Source organism: Coenobita brevimanus, chromosome 116, assembly GCF_032717465.1.
Source record: "Coenobita brevimanus isolate Jiangsu-jjx chromosome 116, ASM3271746v2, whole genome shotgun sequence".
In the NCBI taxonomy this organism is placed as follows: Eukaryota; Metazoa; Arthropoda; class Malacostraca; order Decapoda; family Coenobitidae; genus Coenobita; species Coenobita brevimanus.
Window position 1 is genome coordinate 38,854,926 of NC_137069.1, and position 18,255 is coordinate 38,873,180.

The 18,255-nt window shown below is 43.3% G+C and overlaps 1 pseudogene; it reads left to right on the forward strand.

The window, feature by feature from the left end:
- The first annotated feature begins 16,446 nt into the window (after nucleotides 1–16,446).
- On the forward strand, nucleotides 16,447–16,564 carry LOC145418874 (5S ribosomal RNA; annotated as a pseudogene).
- Nucleotides 16,565–18,255: the final 1,691 nt, after the last annotated feature.

An 18,255-nucleotide genomic window follows, 5' to 3' on the forward strand; every position in this document is an offset into this window, starting at 1 on the left:
TGCAACATTCATGATATACTCTTGTTCACTCTAACTTGGCCCAGAAGTTTCGTCCTTTCGCTGTTAATTTCCCTTTGCTCAGTTGTTGAATATAATATTACGGCTTCTCATCCTCTTTCCATAAGCACTTCTTCGTGACTAGCACCATATTTGACTGTAAAAATCTTGATAGTCTACTACAGTTCTATATCTTTTATATAGCACCTTTTCATGACTAGCACTATAATGAAAGTGTTACTCTCTTGTCACATCTCCGAGTATTCAAGCTGGAGAGCTGGCAATTTTAGGCCAACTTGAAGTGAACAGAGTATAGTGAATAGGGTTAAGGGTGATAGTGGTGATGATAATGATGATAATGATGAAATGATGATGTGAGTGTCGAGGCGGATGCTGAGGATGATGATGGTGATGGTGGTGGTAGTGGTTATGGTGGCGGTTGGGATGATGATGATGGTGATGATAAACAAGACCCACTAGTAAATCACGCAGTAGAATTAAGGGGGTGGGGGAGGCGGAGTTGGGAGGGGGGGAGGGGGGAGGAAACGCACAAAAGGCTCTCTTAATTATTCAGTGCTTTGCAACTCTCTTCACCTTCCTCATCCACCCTCTCTCTCTCTCTCTCTCTCTCTCTCACACACACACACACACACACACACACACACACACACACACACACACACAAAATATCCCCTATAGCTACATAGCACTGCTCTTAGCCGAAGAAAATCACCTGACGTTTCCCGGAGTAAATACGGTACAAAATTCATAATATTCAGTAAAAACTATACTCTCGTTATTTTTTCCTCATCCACAGGGGCTGCCAAATTCACCATGTGTTCCTAACCACAGTGAAAAATTTTTGATTAGTGAAATACGGCAAGTTGCGACCACAGAGTTTTATGGGCATCACACACATGCGGGGGAAGGGAAGGGTACTGGTGTGCATCTTGGGTATATCTGAGGTGGGTGCAATGAAAACTTGGGTGTCTCTACGGTGTGTTTTGGATCTGTCGGAGAGGTATTTCTAAAGGAAGAAGACACCGTTTGGAATTAGTTAAGGTAGTGGATAGGAAGGTTAGGAGTTGGTTGCAACTATTAAAGGTGTTCATTGTTTTTTTTTTTTTTTTTTGCTGCAGTTGGCGTGTAGGAACTGAATATGATTACCTATCACTGGTAGGAATAAAAGGAAAACAGCTCTTTGCAGTCATAGGCATAACTCCTACAACACAAGGACTCAAATTATTCTTGCTACCCCACCCTCACCCCCCACCAGCACCCCCACCCCTATCCCCATCCCCACCCCATCCCTTCCTTCACCCCCCAGCCCACCCCACCCCCACCTTCACCTGACCCTGCCTGACACCGGTGGGATCCACTCGAAGGCACCTCACCCACCACAGCATGACTCCACCTCCCTCATCACCTCACGATATGACTTACTTTGGCAAATTTCGTTCTTCCATTTTTTTTAAATTTCCCTCCTTCTTTCCTTCTTTCCTTTCTTTCTTCCTTCCTTCCTTCCTTCCTTTCTGTCTGCCTGTCTGTCTGTCTCCCTTCCTGCCTGTCTGCCTGCCTTCCTGCTTGCCTGTCTGCCTTCCTTCCTTCATTCGATCGTTCTTCCTTCCTTCCTTCCTTCTTTCTTTGCTATCCTTGTCTTATTCTAGTACTTTCAACACTAGTTCTCCTCATATTATGATTTCTTCAGCATCCTCACATTCCCCTTCTCTCCATCCTTCACTGCTATACTCCGTTCACTTTAACTAGGCTTAAAATTGCCCTATCTCCACCAAAGTCTTACTGAGTTGTAACCATAGATTAGCACTAGAGTATGATCCTAGTCACGAAGAAGTGCTATGGCGAAGATGTAGAACCAACGTATTGACCTATTCTGAAATGTACGGGAAGGAAGCTGAAAACGAAGGAAAATATCTGAATTAAAGTGAATTAACTGAATGATGAGAAACTGAAAAAAAAAGAAAAACTATCTACAACCCGTAAGGGGTGGCCACAAACGAATTGCCTCCATGTCGCCCAGTTCCCTACCATTACGCTGCCCTCTCCCAACTAAGAATGGGAAAAGGGTAAACTGCATTCTACTTAGTCTGATGATGATGACGATGATGACGATGATGATGATGATGATAGATATGGTGATGATGATGATGATGATGATGATGATGATGGTGGTGGTGGTGATGATCATGATGATTTCGTGGTGCAAGACGTTACCCCCAGCATGCCTCTCGCCTCTCCGGAGCACATACCACATCGAAGGGCTATTAATGTGACAAGGACAGCAGCCAGCCATGCCTTTCCCCTGCCATCTCGCTACTCTGTTACAAGCCTCTTTCTACCCTACCCCCCTCTCCCTTGTTCTCCCCCACCTCTCCTCTCCCCCTACTCCTACCCCTCCTCATCACCTTTTCTTCCTTCTGTATCTTCCTTCTTCCTTCTCTCCCTCCCTCGTCCCTCTCTTTCTCATTATCGTTCCTCTGTTTTTTTACTCCTTTCTTTCCATCATTCCTTCCTTCGTTCCTTCATATGATCGTCCGTTCCTTTCTTCCTTTCATCCCTCCTTCTTTCTTTCCTTTCTATTCCTCTCCTCACTGCTCTCCCTCTTCATCCCCCTCTTTCTCCTTATTCTTCTTACTATTCCTCTCCTTCTCTCTCTTTCCTCCCTCCCCTCTCCTCCATCTTTTTCCCTCTCCCCCCTCCCCTTTCACTCCTTTCTCTTCTCTTTACCTCTCTCTTTCTTTCCGTCTCCTTCCCATTTCTCCCACCCTCTTCCTACCTTTCCCATCCTGTCTTCCTTCTCTCATTTCTCCCTCCCTTTTCCTCCCATTCTTCCTGCTCCACTTTCACCCTTCCTTTCCTTCCCTTCTTTCCTCCCTTCCTCTCCTTCTCTCCCTCTCTTCCCCTTCCTTCGCATCGTTCCCCATTTCTCATTCTTCTTTTCTTTCCCACTTTCCCTTTATCTCCCTATCATCACCCTTTCATCCGTGCCTCCTCTCTCTCTCTCTCTCTCTCTCTCTTCCTTGCTTCTCTCTTTCTCTCCATCCCTTCTCTATCCTTCATTACCCTCTTTCATTCGCCGTCAGCTTTCTCCCTTTCATGTCGCCCTTCCTTCCCTCTCTCTCCCTCTCCCCACTCCCCCCCTCTCATCCCCTTCCTCCTTACCTTTTCCTTCCCTCTCCTTGTGTCCACCTCTCTGCCCTCCCTCATCATCATCTTATCATCCCTCCCCCCTTCCTTCCTTTCCTCCCTCCCTCCTCTTCGTTCTACCTATTCCCCTTGTCCCTTCCCCCCTCCCTCCTTCCTTCCCTCCCTCCCTTGTTTCTCTCTATCCCTCCCCAGTACCTTACTACCTTCCTTCCTCTCCATTTCTCTCCACACTCTCCTATCCCTCCTCCCACTTGCTCGCCATTCCTCTCCACTCACTCCTTCCCCTACCTCCCATACCTCCTCCACTTCTTCTTCATTCAACTACACACTCTCCCATTCCCCCTCCCTCCACCACTCCATTTCCAAACCAATCATCCTATCCTATTGCACAAATATTCCATCTGTTTCTATCCAAGCTCTCCATGCATTTCTATCATACGTAATTCCTCTTTATTTTCTGTCAGAGTCTCTCCATCTCCCTCTATCTTACATAAATTATTCCTTCTCAGTTTCTATCTTCAGAATATCGCTGTCCGCCTAAACCTTTTCTTTTAAATTTTCTAGTTCATTAATATATGAAAAAAGTTATCCCTTTTCTCATCTTTCTCTACGATCTCTTTCCACTCTAACTTGGCCTAAAATTGCCATGTCTCCATATCGATTGCCGAGTTGCAAAAGTAGATTAACCCTAGGATATTCTGTAAGTCACGAAAACATGTTATGGAATGGATGTACAGCCGTAGCATTGTCTTTTCCTGCCACTCTCCTACGTGGAATAAGCTGCAAAAGGACGAAAATCTGGGCCAAGTTAGCGTAAGAAAAGTATAGTCTTTTTCAAGTATACCCAACCTCCTTCCACCCAGTCTTACTCAATTTAGCCTCCTTGTCAGTTTCTGTCTTTCTGTTCTATCTAAGGCCCTTCTCAGTGTCTAATCCAACCTACTTTCATCCTGTCCTTGTCAGTTTAGTTCTCATGCCAGTTTCTGTCCAGCGCTTCTCTCAGTCTTTTCCATCTAATATCCTTCTCCATATCTAATTCAACCTCCTTCCATCCTATTTTACTCAGTTTAGTTCGCTTGTCAGTTTCTATCAGCGTCTGTGTCCTATTCTCTGCCATATAACGTCCTTCTCAGTATCAGCTCAAGCCTCCTTCTCTATATCAACCTAAGTCTCCTTCGCCATATCTGATCCAAACTCCTTCCATCCAGTCCTTGTCAATTTAGCCCCCCTGTCAATTTCTACCAGAGTCTGCACCATTTTCTCTTCTATATAACGTCCTTCTCAGTATCTAAATCTCTCCATCAGATCAAGGTTAATGCATACTACTTGTTTATGCTCTTGCCTTCACCGTCCTTCCTCATCCTAGCCCCTTCCAAGTACCTGCTCTTTTCTTGACGTCTCTCTCTCTCTCTCTCTCTCTCTCTCTCTCTCTCCTTCTATTGTCACCTATTCTTCTCTCTTTCTCATCCCATTTCATCACTTCTTCCTTCTTTTTCTCCAACTTTTCTCCTAGTCTTCTTCTTACTTTTCTTCTTATTCATTAAGTTTTTTCTCATCTCCTCACCCTTCTCTACCTCTTCTTCCCTCCTCCCTTCCTTATTCTTCCTTCTCTTCCCTTTTTCTTTTTTACAGTTCCTCATAATAATCCTCCTTACCTCCTGTGTCACTTCTCATCTTATTCCTCTTCTCATCGCTCTTCTCGTGTTTTCTTTTGTCTTCTCTCCCTCCCCATCCGTTTTCTCTCTCTCCTCTCCCCTTCCTTTTCATTTCTATCATCTCTACGTCCCTTTCCCTTATCCCTCTATTTCCTCTTGCTGATCACATAATTTTCCTTCTCTTCATTTCCCCATCCCCCAACCTCCCCCTTCACTCCCCATCCCCCACCTCCCTCTCTTTCACTCTCCCAGTCTCGACCCCTCTCCCCCTCACTCCCATCCTTCTCTTCACTCCCCATTCCCCAGCTTCCTCCCCCTCGCTCACAACTCCTCCGTCTCCTTCATCCCTCATCATTCCCATTTCCATCTTTCTTTTCTACTCCCCTGTCTCTTTATATCCTTCCTCCACATCCCCATCCCACCCACTCACTCCCCCATCCTTCCCATCATCCCACACACACCACCCACTCACTCCCCCATCCCTCCCCTTCCCTTCCCCAGCCCATACATCCATTTCTTTTACTTTCCAATTTCCTTTCTCTCTCCCTTTCCCTTTTCAGTTCTTCTCCACTATCTCCTTTACTCTTCCATCTACCTCCACTCTCTCTTTCCTTCTTCCATCATACCCACTCTCTCTTTACTCCCACCCAGTTTTCCTCCCCCCTCCCTCCCCTTCCCCCTTCCCATAAGGCTGTCGGTCTAATATGAAGGTCAGTCCCTAGAGACACCACCCCTCCTGTAGCAGATTGTCCAGGCCTCCACGTATACACATTATTGTACACACACACACACACACACACACACACACACACACACACACACACACACACACACACACACACACACACACACACGACAGAGAAGTGTGTGTTCAGTCTCGTACGTAAACTATCATGGGGAGAAAAAGTGTTGGTCTCCTATTCCACTGTATCAACCCAGGCCGTGTTCGTCACTTCCTTCTAGACGCATCATATAAAAAATAATCTCCTGGCCGAGAGAGAGAGAGAGAGAGAGAGAGAGAGAGAGAGAGAGAGAGAGAGAGAGAGAGACAGACAGACAGACAGACAGACAGAAAGAGAGAGAGACAGAGAGAAAGAGAGAGAGAGAGAACAGTGTGATTCACTATTCTGAGGACCCCAAACAACGCTAGTATATCCGAAATTTATGAATGGATTAATATGAAACTTCGTACGTACAATCTTTAGTCTGTCAGATATATGCTGTATTTGCGAAGCTCCCTGACACGTGAATGTAAGGAGACAGTTGCTGGAAATAAAATGATCCTCACCCACCGGCACAGTACTTAGTGGCCATCAATTGGTCATTTTTTACTGATACGATGACTATGCTGTGTTTGATAACTGGCCGCTTTTTTTTTTTTTTTCTGACTAACACAAGATTATTTTAAGGGTAGGGGCTGAGGGGTAACTTTAAGGAAGAAGGATTTATAAACTAGCCTTGCACCACTCAATACTTAAAAGAAGCCATTATTACGGATAATCTAGCCATTTAAGTCTGTAAGGTACATTGAAAAAACGCTCGTATGGAACTCAGGATTCAGTTATGTTTTAACACTAAAGGAGAGCGCTTTCAGAAACTGATGTGTGATTAAACTGTAATGAAATGTTGAAAATAAGTGTAAAATTTCACTTACATCGTTTCATTAGTAACTAGAATTTTGACATTACTGTGGGGCCACTCAGTAGTGAATCACCATCCTTCTATCTATCTATCTATAATCTATCTATCTATCTAACTACCTTCGTCTATCTGTCTATATATCTGTCTTTTTATATCTACCTGTGCCCGTCTGTGTCTATCTATCTATATCTAATCTGTCTTTCTATACCGTATCCGTACATTTGTATCTATCTATCAGTATCAAATCTATCTTAATCTGTTTATTTGATTTTGGCTACTGCTTAGGAGAATTCTCTCTGAGTTTACATATATTAAATTTTGGTATCTTTTCCAACAACTGGTACACTTGGGCACTTAGGGACATAAATTCGTTGTACATGTTTTCAATTCTTGTAGTTCTGACTTTCCTGTGCTGTCTAAAAACCCTAAGCGGAGAGACGGAAGATTGGTGTGTGTGTGTGTGTGTGTGTGTGTGTGTGTGTGTGTGTGTGTGTGTGTGTGTGTGTGTGTGTGTGTGTGTGTGTGTGTGTGTGTGTGTGTGTTACTCTCATATTTACCTGTACTCACCTCTCACCAAGGTAAAAAGCATCTGTGCCACTGAATAACAAAACCACCATCTCTTGCTGGTACTCGCTGCACCGTGACTCATTTACCTAATGGATTTATTCTAGCCATGCGTGACGTCATGGCATCGTTCATGAGACTCCAGTAATTCATTTAAAAAGAAAAACTTCCATAATAACATTTCTACATCAAAACTTTATCAAATATAACTTTTTATTCTTGTATTTTTTTTTTTTTTTTAACTTAGTGGAGATTCTAGTCCTTTTGCAAAATTTTTCGGCTAAGTCAATGGCTGAAAAGGACCACGCTACAGCTGTACATCCTTACCATAGCACTTCTTCGTGATTAGCATCGTAGTCTAGTGTTAGTGTCTAAGTTAAAGTGAACAGGGCATAGAAGTGGTAATCGGCGTTTTTCGGGTTAGCCATGTAACTTTATTATTATTATTATTATTATTATTATTATTATTATTATTTTTATTATTATTAAACATTATTATTATTATTAATTATTATTATTATTATTATTATTATTATTATTATTATTATTATTATCATTATTATTATTATTATCATTATTATTCTTGTTAATATTATTATTATTAGTAGTAGTAGTATTAGTATTATTACTGCTACTATTATTATTATTATTATTATTATTATTATTATTATTATTATTATTGTTGTTATTATTATTATTATTATTATCATTTTTATTATTAGTAGTAGTAGTATTAGTAGTAGTAGTAGTAATAGTAGCAATAGTATCATCCTGACTTCCTTTCCCACCCTAGGGCGGGATGAGGAGTAGCAGCTCCCAGACAGCCAAAGTTTGCCCAATTCAATGGACCACGCTTCCATTCTCTCATCATTCAAACTCACGGAATCCTGGCTCCATCTGATAGGCCAAACGGTTTCACCACGTGTTGTAGCTTCATATATACTTATCCGATAGCGTCAAATCGAACGCTGTCATGTTAAAAAGGGGTGCCAAATCCCTGGTCATGTGTTTCTCCGCACAAAATTCATCCAGCCGGCTCGATCTCTTGTCAGTCCCTTAGCCTCACCAACGTACTTATCTCTTCCTCACACACTCATCCACCATATTTCTCCATCATCTTGGACAACCTCGCCCCCTCCCTCCCTCAAAATCGTTCAGATATACCTTTTTCAGTACTCTGTTGTCATCCATTCCCTCCACATGACCCTACCTTCTCAGTACACTCTTCTATTATGGTCTCCACAGGCTTCCTCATCCCGCATCTTTCACGAATTACTGTTATTAACATGTAATAGGCGTCCACACTGAAAATGTGGAACATGTTTGAGCGAGCGAGCAAGCAAGTCAGGCAGTGCTAAATATTGTGTCATGTGGCTCATCATCTTCCTCTGATTTCCTGACCTGAAAATGCTAAAAAGATCATATTAGATTACACCAAAAATATTCTCTCACACTTCCTAAAACCAATACTTCTCTTGTATTAATTTTAGGTCTAGGGCCAAACGGAAGGTATTATTTGTTTTGAAAAGGCAAAACCTGGTTGCTCTCAGTAGTCATCGGAAAATACTGCTGCGCTACTCACGCATCCTTAGACCGTTACTTCTTGCACAGCCGACTGTTACGCTAATCTGTCTTTTAAATAATCGTTTCCTCGATTTACGAAAAAACTATTGGTAATTACGGGTTGTTTATGAAATGAAAATAATTGAGAATTTTTATGCGATTTCCAAACTGTGTCTATCTTTCTTGTAACTTCATAACCTTATCACATTAACCTGTCCTTTCACTCCGGTACGGCCTCTGGACCCTCCAGGGAAACGTCGTCTGTGGCATTTTGGAGCCGCAGACTGGGAGGCCCTCAGGCAGTACTTCTTTGATTTTCCCTGAATGATTATTGCTTCCATGGCCGTGAGCCATCTGGGTGTGCCTTGCGCATTACGGAGGTTATTCTCTCGGGCATGGAAGCATACATTCCATTCTCATATCCTGTGATTAACGCAAGAAAGCCTTGGTTTAATCACGCTTGTTCTAATGCTGTCCGCAACAAGGAGAGGGCCTACAAAAGGTACCGGAGCCAACCCATCCCTGAATCACATCATTTTTACGTTTCTGCCCGGAATCGTGCTAAGTCTCTTCTTCGCTCTACTAAAAATAATTTCATCCGTACTAAATGCTCTCAACTCTCCAACTCGAATTCTTCCCGCTCCTTCTGGCACCTTGCCAAAAACATTTCTAACAACTTTACCTCATCATCCTTCTCTCCTATTGTATACTCTGATGGTTCTGTAGCTATTTCTTCTACTGATAAAGCAGATCTCTTCACACGGACTTTCTCCTCCAATTCCACCTTAGACGATTCCGGTGCTGTTCCTCCATCACTTCCCCCCTCTGACTTCCTCATGGCTGACATTAAAATTTCTTCAGCTGATGTATTTTCTGCCATCACTGGCCTCAGTGCTAACAAGGCATATGGGCCTGATGGGGTCCCTCCTGTTGTTCTCAAGAACTGTGCTTCTGTGCTTACACCCTGCCTAGGCAAACTCTTACGCCTTTGTCTGTCAACTTGTACCTTTCCTCCTTGCTGGAAGTTTGCTCTCATTCAGCCAGTCCCAAAGAAGGGTGACCATTCCCAACCCTCCAACTATCGTCCAATTGCTTTAACGTCCAGTATTTCAAAAGTTTTCGAGTCAATTCTCAATAGAAAAATTTTAAGGCATCTTTCCTATCACAACCTTCTTTCTGATCGTCAATACGGGTTCCGTCAGGGACGCTTCACTGGCGATCTTCTCACCTATCTTTCAGACTCCTGGTCATCCTCCTTTCGGGACTTTGGCGAAAGCTTTGCCATTGCACTTGACATCTCAAAGGCTTTCGATCGAGTCTTTCGAATCTTTAATTTCCAAACTGCCCTCTTACGGTTTCTATCCTTCTATCTGTGCCTTCATTGCTAGCTTCCTTTCTGGTCGTTCTATAGCTGCTGTTGTAGACGGCCATCGTTCTTCTCCTAGATCTATCAACAGTGGTGTTCCTCAGGGCTCTGTCCTATCACCAACTCTCTTCATTTTATTCATCAATGACCTTCTAAGCTGTACATCTAACCCTATCCACTCATACGCTGATGACTCCACCCTTCACCTTTCCATTCGGTTCCCGCAATGCCCACCTCAACAGTTACTTCAACAAACAAGGGATGAGGCTATGGCACACCTAATGTCTGACTTGGCTCGTATCTCTGACTGGGGTAAAAATAATATGGTTGTTTTTAATGGATCTAAGACTCAGTTCTTACACCTATCACCCGACAAAATCTTCCACAGGTATACCCATTAAGGTTTACTAATATTCAGCTTAATCCTGCATCATCCTTGAACATGCTTGGGGTTTCATTTACTCGGGACTTATCTTGGAAAGATCATATTACATCTCTTGTAAAATCTGCTTCCAAGAGATTGGGTGTGCTAAGCCGACTCTGCTCTTTCTTTACCCCTGCACAATTGTTGACTCTATACAGGGGTTTTATCTGCCCCTGTGTGGAGTACAACTCTCATATGTGGGGAGGCTCCCCACATACAGCTCCTCTCAATAGGGTGGAGTCAAAGGCTTTTCGTCTCATTAACTCTCCTCCTCTTACTGACTCCGTTCAACCTCTGTCTCTTTGCCGCACTGTTGCATCTTTATCTCTTTTCTATCGCTACTTTAATGGTCACTGCTCCTCTGAACTGCCTGCTTGCATTCCTCCACCTCTACGACGGGCGCGTAGCACCCGCCTGGCAGCAAACTCTCATCCCTTTTCTGTCCAACTCTCTAATGCAAGAGTTAACAGTTACTCACAGTCTTTCATTTATGCAACAGGTCAACTCTGGAACTGTCTCCCTCTGTCTGTATTTCCTGCTGCTTATGATCTCCAGTCTTTCAAACGCAGTGTGTCCAGGCATCTCAAAATGATCGGATCTTGAATTTGGCTCTCTATTGTATTTTGTTTTTCTCTTGGAGGGAACTGTTGCGGGCTCATGGCCTTTGGTTCCTTCTTCCTCGCATAAAAAGAAAAAAAAAATGTCTGAAATATTCAAAAAAGTTCGCTACTGTACTACAAAGTTTTCCTCCCGACCCCTGCCCCCATTTCTTACTGATGCGATAAATCTATCGCTCGGATACATATGTCGGGGGTCCAAACTGCGACTAATTTGGTGTTCTAGGTCGCTCGCTTCGCTCGCTTGCTCGAACAATTATTATTTTTATTATTTATTGTTTTATTTATATATTTATTTATTTATTTTTTTTTTTTGAGGAGGAGTCTGTTCTGAATCTGCGTCCCCCTCCCCAAGCCTCACGTTTATTTCCACTTGTGCCCGTCACCTATATACAGTATGTATGCATGTATGTATGTATTTATGTATGTATATATTTATGCATGTATGTATGTATGTACTGTATAGGTAGGTATGTATGTATACGTATGAATGGATGTATGAATGCATGTATGTATGTAAGTATGTATTTATTTATATGTGTTCAGTATATATGTATGTCCAGTATGTATGTATGTACTGGTATGTACAGGTATGTATGTATTCATATGTGTTCAGTATATATGTATGTCCAGTATGTATGTATGTACTGGTATGTATGTATTTATGTATGTATGTATTTATGTATGAATGTATATACTGGTATGTATGTATGTATGCATTTACTGTATGTATGTATGTACAGTATCTATGTACAGTATATATATCACCACCACCACATCCACTCAGCACGTTCCATTGACACAACCGCCATTCAGACCTAACCTAACGCGACTATCCTCCAGCACAACTCCCTTCAACCTCTGACCCTTCACCGCACTATTGCATCTTTATCTCTTTTCTGTCGCTACTTCAATGGTCACTGCTCCTCTGAACTGTCTGCTTGCATCCCTCCACCTCTGCGACGGATGTGTAGCACCCGTCTAGCAACAAATTCTCCTCTCTTTTCTGTTCAACACTCTAATGCAAGAGTTAACCGTTACTCCCAGTCCTTCATTTATGCAACAGGTCAACTCTGGAACTGTCTCCCTCTGTCTGTATTTCCTACTTCCTATGATCTCCAGTGTGTCCAGGCATCTCGAAATGAACGGATCTTGACTTTGCCTCTCTTCTGTATTGTTTTTGTTTTTTCTTGGAAGTAACGGTTTGCGGGCTCCTGAGATTTGGTTCCTTCTTTCTCGCATAAAAAAAAAACTACCTCACCCACAACCACAACTGACAACCACACCACCACCACCACTACTACAAACACTCTCAGCCACACCATCAGCACTAACAACCACCACAACCACTACCACTATCACCTCTACTCTACCATCACCATAGCTGACCACCACCACTCCCAGCCACACCACCACCACCACAACTACAACCACTCCACCACCACTAACAACCACCACAACCACACCTTCACCGCCACCACCACACACTAGAATCACTCCGACGTGTAGCAAATGACGCTGACAATAACAATGAGTTGGGCTGGAGAGGCAAGCTATCTGTCCTACCCAGCTTCATTATGGCCCTCTCCACCGTCTGCATCCTTAGTTACTATCACTATCACCACTGTCACCAGCCTCGCTTATCACCACCACTATCACCAGCCTCCCTCATCACCACCTCTATCACCACCAATACATGTACCCTGCTTATCACTACTACTATCATCACTATCACCACCACTACATGTACCCTGCTTATCACTACCACTATCATCACTATCACCACCACTACATCTCCCCTGAACACTCTAGTGTAACCTAACCTAACCTATCATACTCTACCCTACCTTTTCCCTACCTAACGTATCCTACCCTAACCTAACCAGACGTCACCTCACCCACCCTAACCTAACCAGACGTCACCTCACCCACCCTAACCTAACCAGACGTCACCTCACCCACCCTAACCTAACCAGACGTCACCTCACCCACCCTAACCTAACCAGACGTCACCTCACCCACCCTAACCTAACCAGACGTCACCTCACCCACCCTAATCTAACCAGACGTCACCTCACCCACCCTAACCTAACCAGACGTCACCTCACCCACCCTAACCTAACCAGACGTCACCTCACCCACCCTAACCTAACCAGACGTCACCTCACCCACCCTAACCTAACCAGACGTCACCTCACCCACCCTTGCCTAACCTGTCCCAACCAAACCTTACCTCACTTCACTTACCTACTCCAGCCTAACCTAGCCTAACTTAACTAGACTTCACTTACAACCACAGCCACACAACCACTACCACACCACCACAACCACAACACCACTACCAGCCACCACAATCACAACACTACTACCACATCACCACAACCACAACACCACTACCAGCCACCACAATCACAACACTACTACCACACCACCACAACCACAACACCACTACCACACCACCACAACCACAACACCACAGCCACAACACCACTACCATACCACCAGAATCACAACACCACTACCACACCACCACAACCACAACACCACAGCCACAACACCACTACCATACCACCAGAATCACAACACCACTACCATACCACCAGAATCACAACACTACTACCACACCACCACTACCACAACACTACTACCAAACCACCATAACCACAACACCACAGCCACAACACCACTACCACACTACCACACCCACAACAGTACTACCACACCACCACAACCACAACACCACAGCCACAACACCACTACCACACCCACAACAGTACTACCACACCACGACAAGCACAACACCACTACCACAACACCACAACCACAATACCACAATCACAACACCACAACCACACCACCACAACCACAACACTACTACCACAACACAACAACCACAACACTACTACCACACCACAACAACCACAACACCACAACCACTACCACAACACCACAACCACAACACCACTGCCACACCACCACAACCACAACACCACTACCACACCACCACTACCACACCACCACAACCACAACATCACTACCACAACACCACTACCACACCACCACAACCACAACACCACTACCGCACCATCACAACCACAACACCACTACCACACCACCACAACCACAACACCACTACCGCACCATCACAACCACAACATCATTACCACAACACCACAACCACAACACCACTGCCATTCCACCACAACCGCAACACCACTACGACACCACCACAACCACAACACTACTACCACAACACCACAACCACAATACAACAACCACCACAAAACAACCACGGCCACACCATCACAAAACAACCACAGCCACACCACCACAACTACCACAAAACACCCACAGTCACACCAGCACCACAACCACATCATCACCACAACCACACCACCACCACAACCACACCACCACCACAACCACACCACCACCACAACCACACCACCACCACAACCACACCACCACAACCACCACCAGACGCTCACTCCATCAATAAGTCGCCAAGGAGAAGGGGGCTACGTATCTGTGCCACTCGGTATCATTGAGGGCTCTACGGCATCAGCATCTTCAATTAACCACGCTATTCTCACGCCTGGTACGTCATGAGGAGGAGATGTGTTGGGGACCAGAATATCCCGCTTAATTCACACACCCTTGTTGGAGGAGGACCTTGAGGACTGGGTGGTTGGAGGAGGACCTTGAGAATTGGGTGGTTGGAGAAGGACCTTGAGGATTGGGTGGTTAGAGGTCGATCTTGGGGATTGGGTGGTTGGAGGAGGACCTGAGGATTGGGTGATTGGAGGAGGACCTTGAGGATTGGGTGGTTGGAGGAGGACCTTGAGGACTGGGTGGTTGGAGGAGGACCTTGAGGACTGGGTGGTTGGAGGAGGACCTTGAGGATTGGGTGGTTGGAGGTCGATCTTGAGGATTGGGTGGTTGGAGGAGGACCTTGAGGATTGGATGGTTGGAGAAGCTTGAGGATTATGTGGTTGGGGGAGGAGCTTGAGGATTGGGTGGTTAGAGTAGGACCTTGAGGATTGGGTGGTTGGAGGAGGAGCTTGAGGATTGGGTGGTTGGAGGGGGACCTTCAGGATTGGGTGGTTGGAGGAGGACCTTGAGGATTGGGTAGTTGGAGGAATGAAAGATATTAGAATATTGCAGTATAGTCACTAACCCTTGCTGGAGGAGAACCTTGAGGATTGAGGATTAGTTACACTGAGGAGAGGGATTTAGAGATGTTATAAATCCTGGGGGTTGAACTAAGGGGGGATTAGAAGGTTGAGATTTAATCAGGAACGAATGAAACGATTGGGAGGATTGTCAAATAAGACAAGTGACCAGGGTCCGTATTCTCCGTAGCACCTGTTCCTTAACGATTTATATTCAGAAGTACCCATTAACATCCTCTCTTTTGCCTTTTCTATCTTTTTAATGTTGACATAGGTTGCATGAGTAACACGCAAGAATATAGCAACGGAGCAGAATATATATATATATATATATATATATAAATATATATATATATATATATATATATATATATATATATATATACTGGTTGGGAAGAGGTGTAAGGGAGCAGATTCAGAAATAAACCGGTAAGGAAGAGGCGTAACGAAGCAGATTAAGAAATAAACCGGTAAGGAAGAGGTGTAACAAAGCAGAATCGGAAATAAAACGGTATGGAAGCGATGTTAAGTACCTCAGTTCCACACACACACACACACACACACACACACACACACACACACACTCGCTTGCTGGAGGAGCTTTGGGGATGAGTCGCAATGAGAAAGGCATTGTGGGTGATCAGAACTTTGGGATTTAATTAAGACCGAATTAAACCCTTGAGCGTAAGTCAGTAGAGAGGATTCGAAGTTAAGAAAAATGATGAAAAAATAAGAAAAATGTTCAAAAATAAGAAAAATGATGGAAAACAAAAATGAAAAGAAAAAAAAAACAAATGAAGAGAAAAAAATGGAAAATAAAATTAGAAAAAAAAGTTTATGAAGAAAAGATAAATGAAAATTACGAGAAGGGAAATTTAGGAGAAGTGGTGAAAAAATGAAATGAGTGAAATGAAAAATGAGAATAATTATGAATAATGAAAGAATTAAAGAATAAGAAAATGGAAAAATAAGAAAAATAATGAAAAATCAAACGATGAAAGAAGAAAAATGAAAATATAAGAAAAATGAAAAATAAGAAAAATGAAAGAATAAGAAAATGAAAGACTAAGAAAAATGAAAGGATAAGAAAAATGATGAAAAATTAGAAACAATTATGAAAAACTCATGAAAACTAAGGAAGATTATTAAATAAGGAAAATGATGAAAATATAAGAAGAAAGGGAAATAGAAAATAAAAATAAGGGAAATGAAGGAATAAGAGAAAATTATGAAAAATATGAAAAAAAAATGAAAATTAAGAACAAATGATGAAATATACAAAATGAATAATGAGCCACGTTGAGTACACCGCTTCCCATCCGATCAGCGAAGTTAAGCAACGTTGGGTCTGGTTAGTACTTGGATGGGTGACCACCTGGGAACACCAGATGCTGTTGACATAACGTTCTCCCTACGTGTCAAGTGGGGTTGGTGGAGGATTAATGTCCCTCCCTGTAAAACAATTAACTCTAAGCCCTTGGCCACCCCGTTTGGGATACATGGCGTCTGGCAATGGATGGATGGATGGAATAATGAGAAAAAAAGAAAAAATGAAAAAAGAAAAAATGATGAAAAATGAGAACAATGGCGAAAAAGAATAAAATGATAAAAAATAATGAAAATGATAGAAAATAATGATGGAAATGATATTAAATTATGGACGAGTGTCCCCTTTCATCCAATTACATTTCTCTCTCTCTCTCTCTCTCAAGTAAGCTAAAATTGCGCGTAGGTCTCAGGAACGAAATATAAAAAGACATTAAACGAACGAGAATGAAACCCCTCTCGGTGAAAATAAGTCGCAAGAAATCATGCGTTTCGAACAGGATCGCTTCTTAATTACGATTCGCATAAGAGTTTCGTGGACTGACTATTGGAGTGAAGGTGAAATAGAAGGTTAGGAACGAATGAAACTGTCTGTCTATATCTATCTATCTGTCTGTATATCTATCTGTCCATCTGTTTGTCTGTCTATCTATATCTCTAGCCAGACGCCTTAATCCCGTAAGGGGTGTTCACAGACAAGTCGCCTCCATGTCGCCCTGTCCCCAGTCATTTCGCTGCCCTCCCCCCAGATTAAACCCCCTCTCTCATACACTTCAACACATCCCTCCATCTCATCCTTGGTCTTCCCCTCCCCTTCCCCCCCCCCCTCCGCCTCACTAATGAAATGAAAACTTTGTATATTGGTAAGGAGAGTTTGAGTGGAGGGGAGGTGAAGGTGAAGGAGAAGCTGGAGGAGGAGGACTTGAGTGGGGGAGAGGTGATAAGAATAGGACATTTAATTGAGAGTTGCGTTTTGGAGGAGGAGGAGGAGGAAGAAGAAGGGGAGGAGGAGAAGGAGAAGAAGCAAGAAGAAGAAGAGCAGGTGGAAGAGGAGGGAATAATAATAACAATAACAGTCGCAGCAAAACTCTGCCTATAATTAAGAAGAAACTAAATACGTCATCGAACTGATGAGATCAATGACAAATCAATTAAAGGAAGGAGTCTTGTGGATTAGGTGCAATTAGGGGGATAGTTAGGGGTGATTAAGACGTTGAGATCTATTTAGGAATGAATTGAAGTCCTTGAGAGTAATGATGGTTAGGAGAGTGTGAGTGGAAGGAAGGAAATAACAGTATTGCATTGAAGGTGGAGGTGGAGGAGGAGGAAGGGGAAGAGGAGAGGAGGAGGAGGAGGAGGAGGAGGTGGTGGTGGTGGTGGTGGTGGGGGAGGAAGAGGAGGAATACAAAGGAATAAATAGGAAAGCAAACAGGAACAGACCTTATGGTTCTTTCGAGGCTGCTTGTTACAAAGTGTACTGTGATTACAAGCTCTAATTCTACATGCTGAAGGATAAGGATAGTACAGCAAGAAGGCTCCCTCGCCTCCAAACCTTCCAGGGAGAAAGTGAGAAAGACCACCACGCAGCATGGAAAAACTGACATGGAAATTTCATAGGAAAGACTGAAAAGGAAAAGTTACATTCTATAATACTTTATCTATAAGCTACCTGTAAGACAAAGTAATAAAGTTAAATGAATAATCAAATAAATAAATATATAAGACTTGACATTATGTACGGGTACGGTGAGTTAACGGGGCGTCT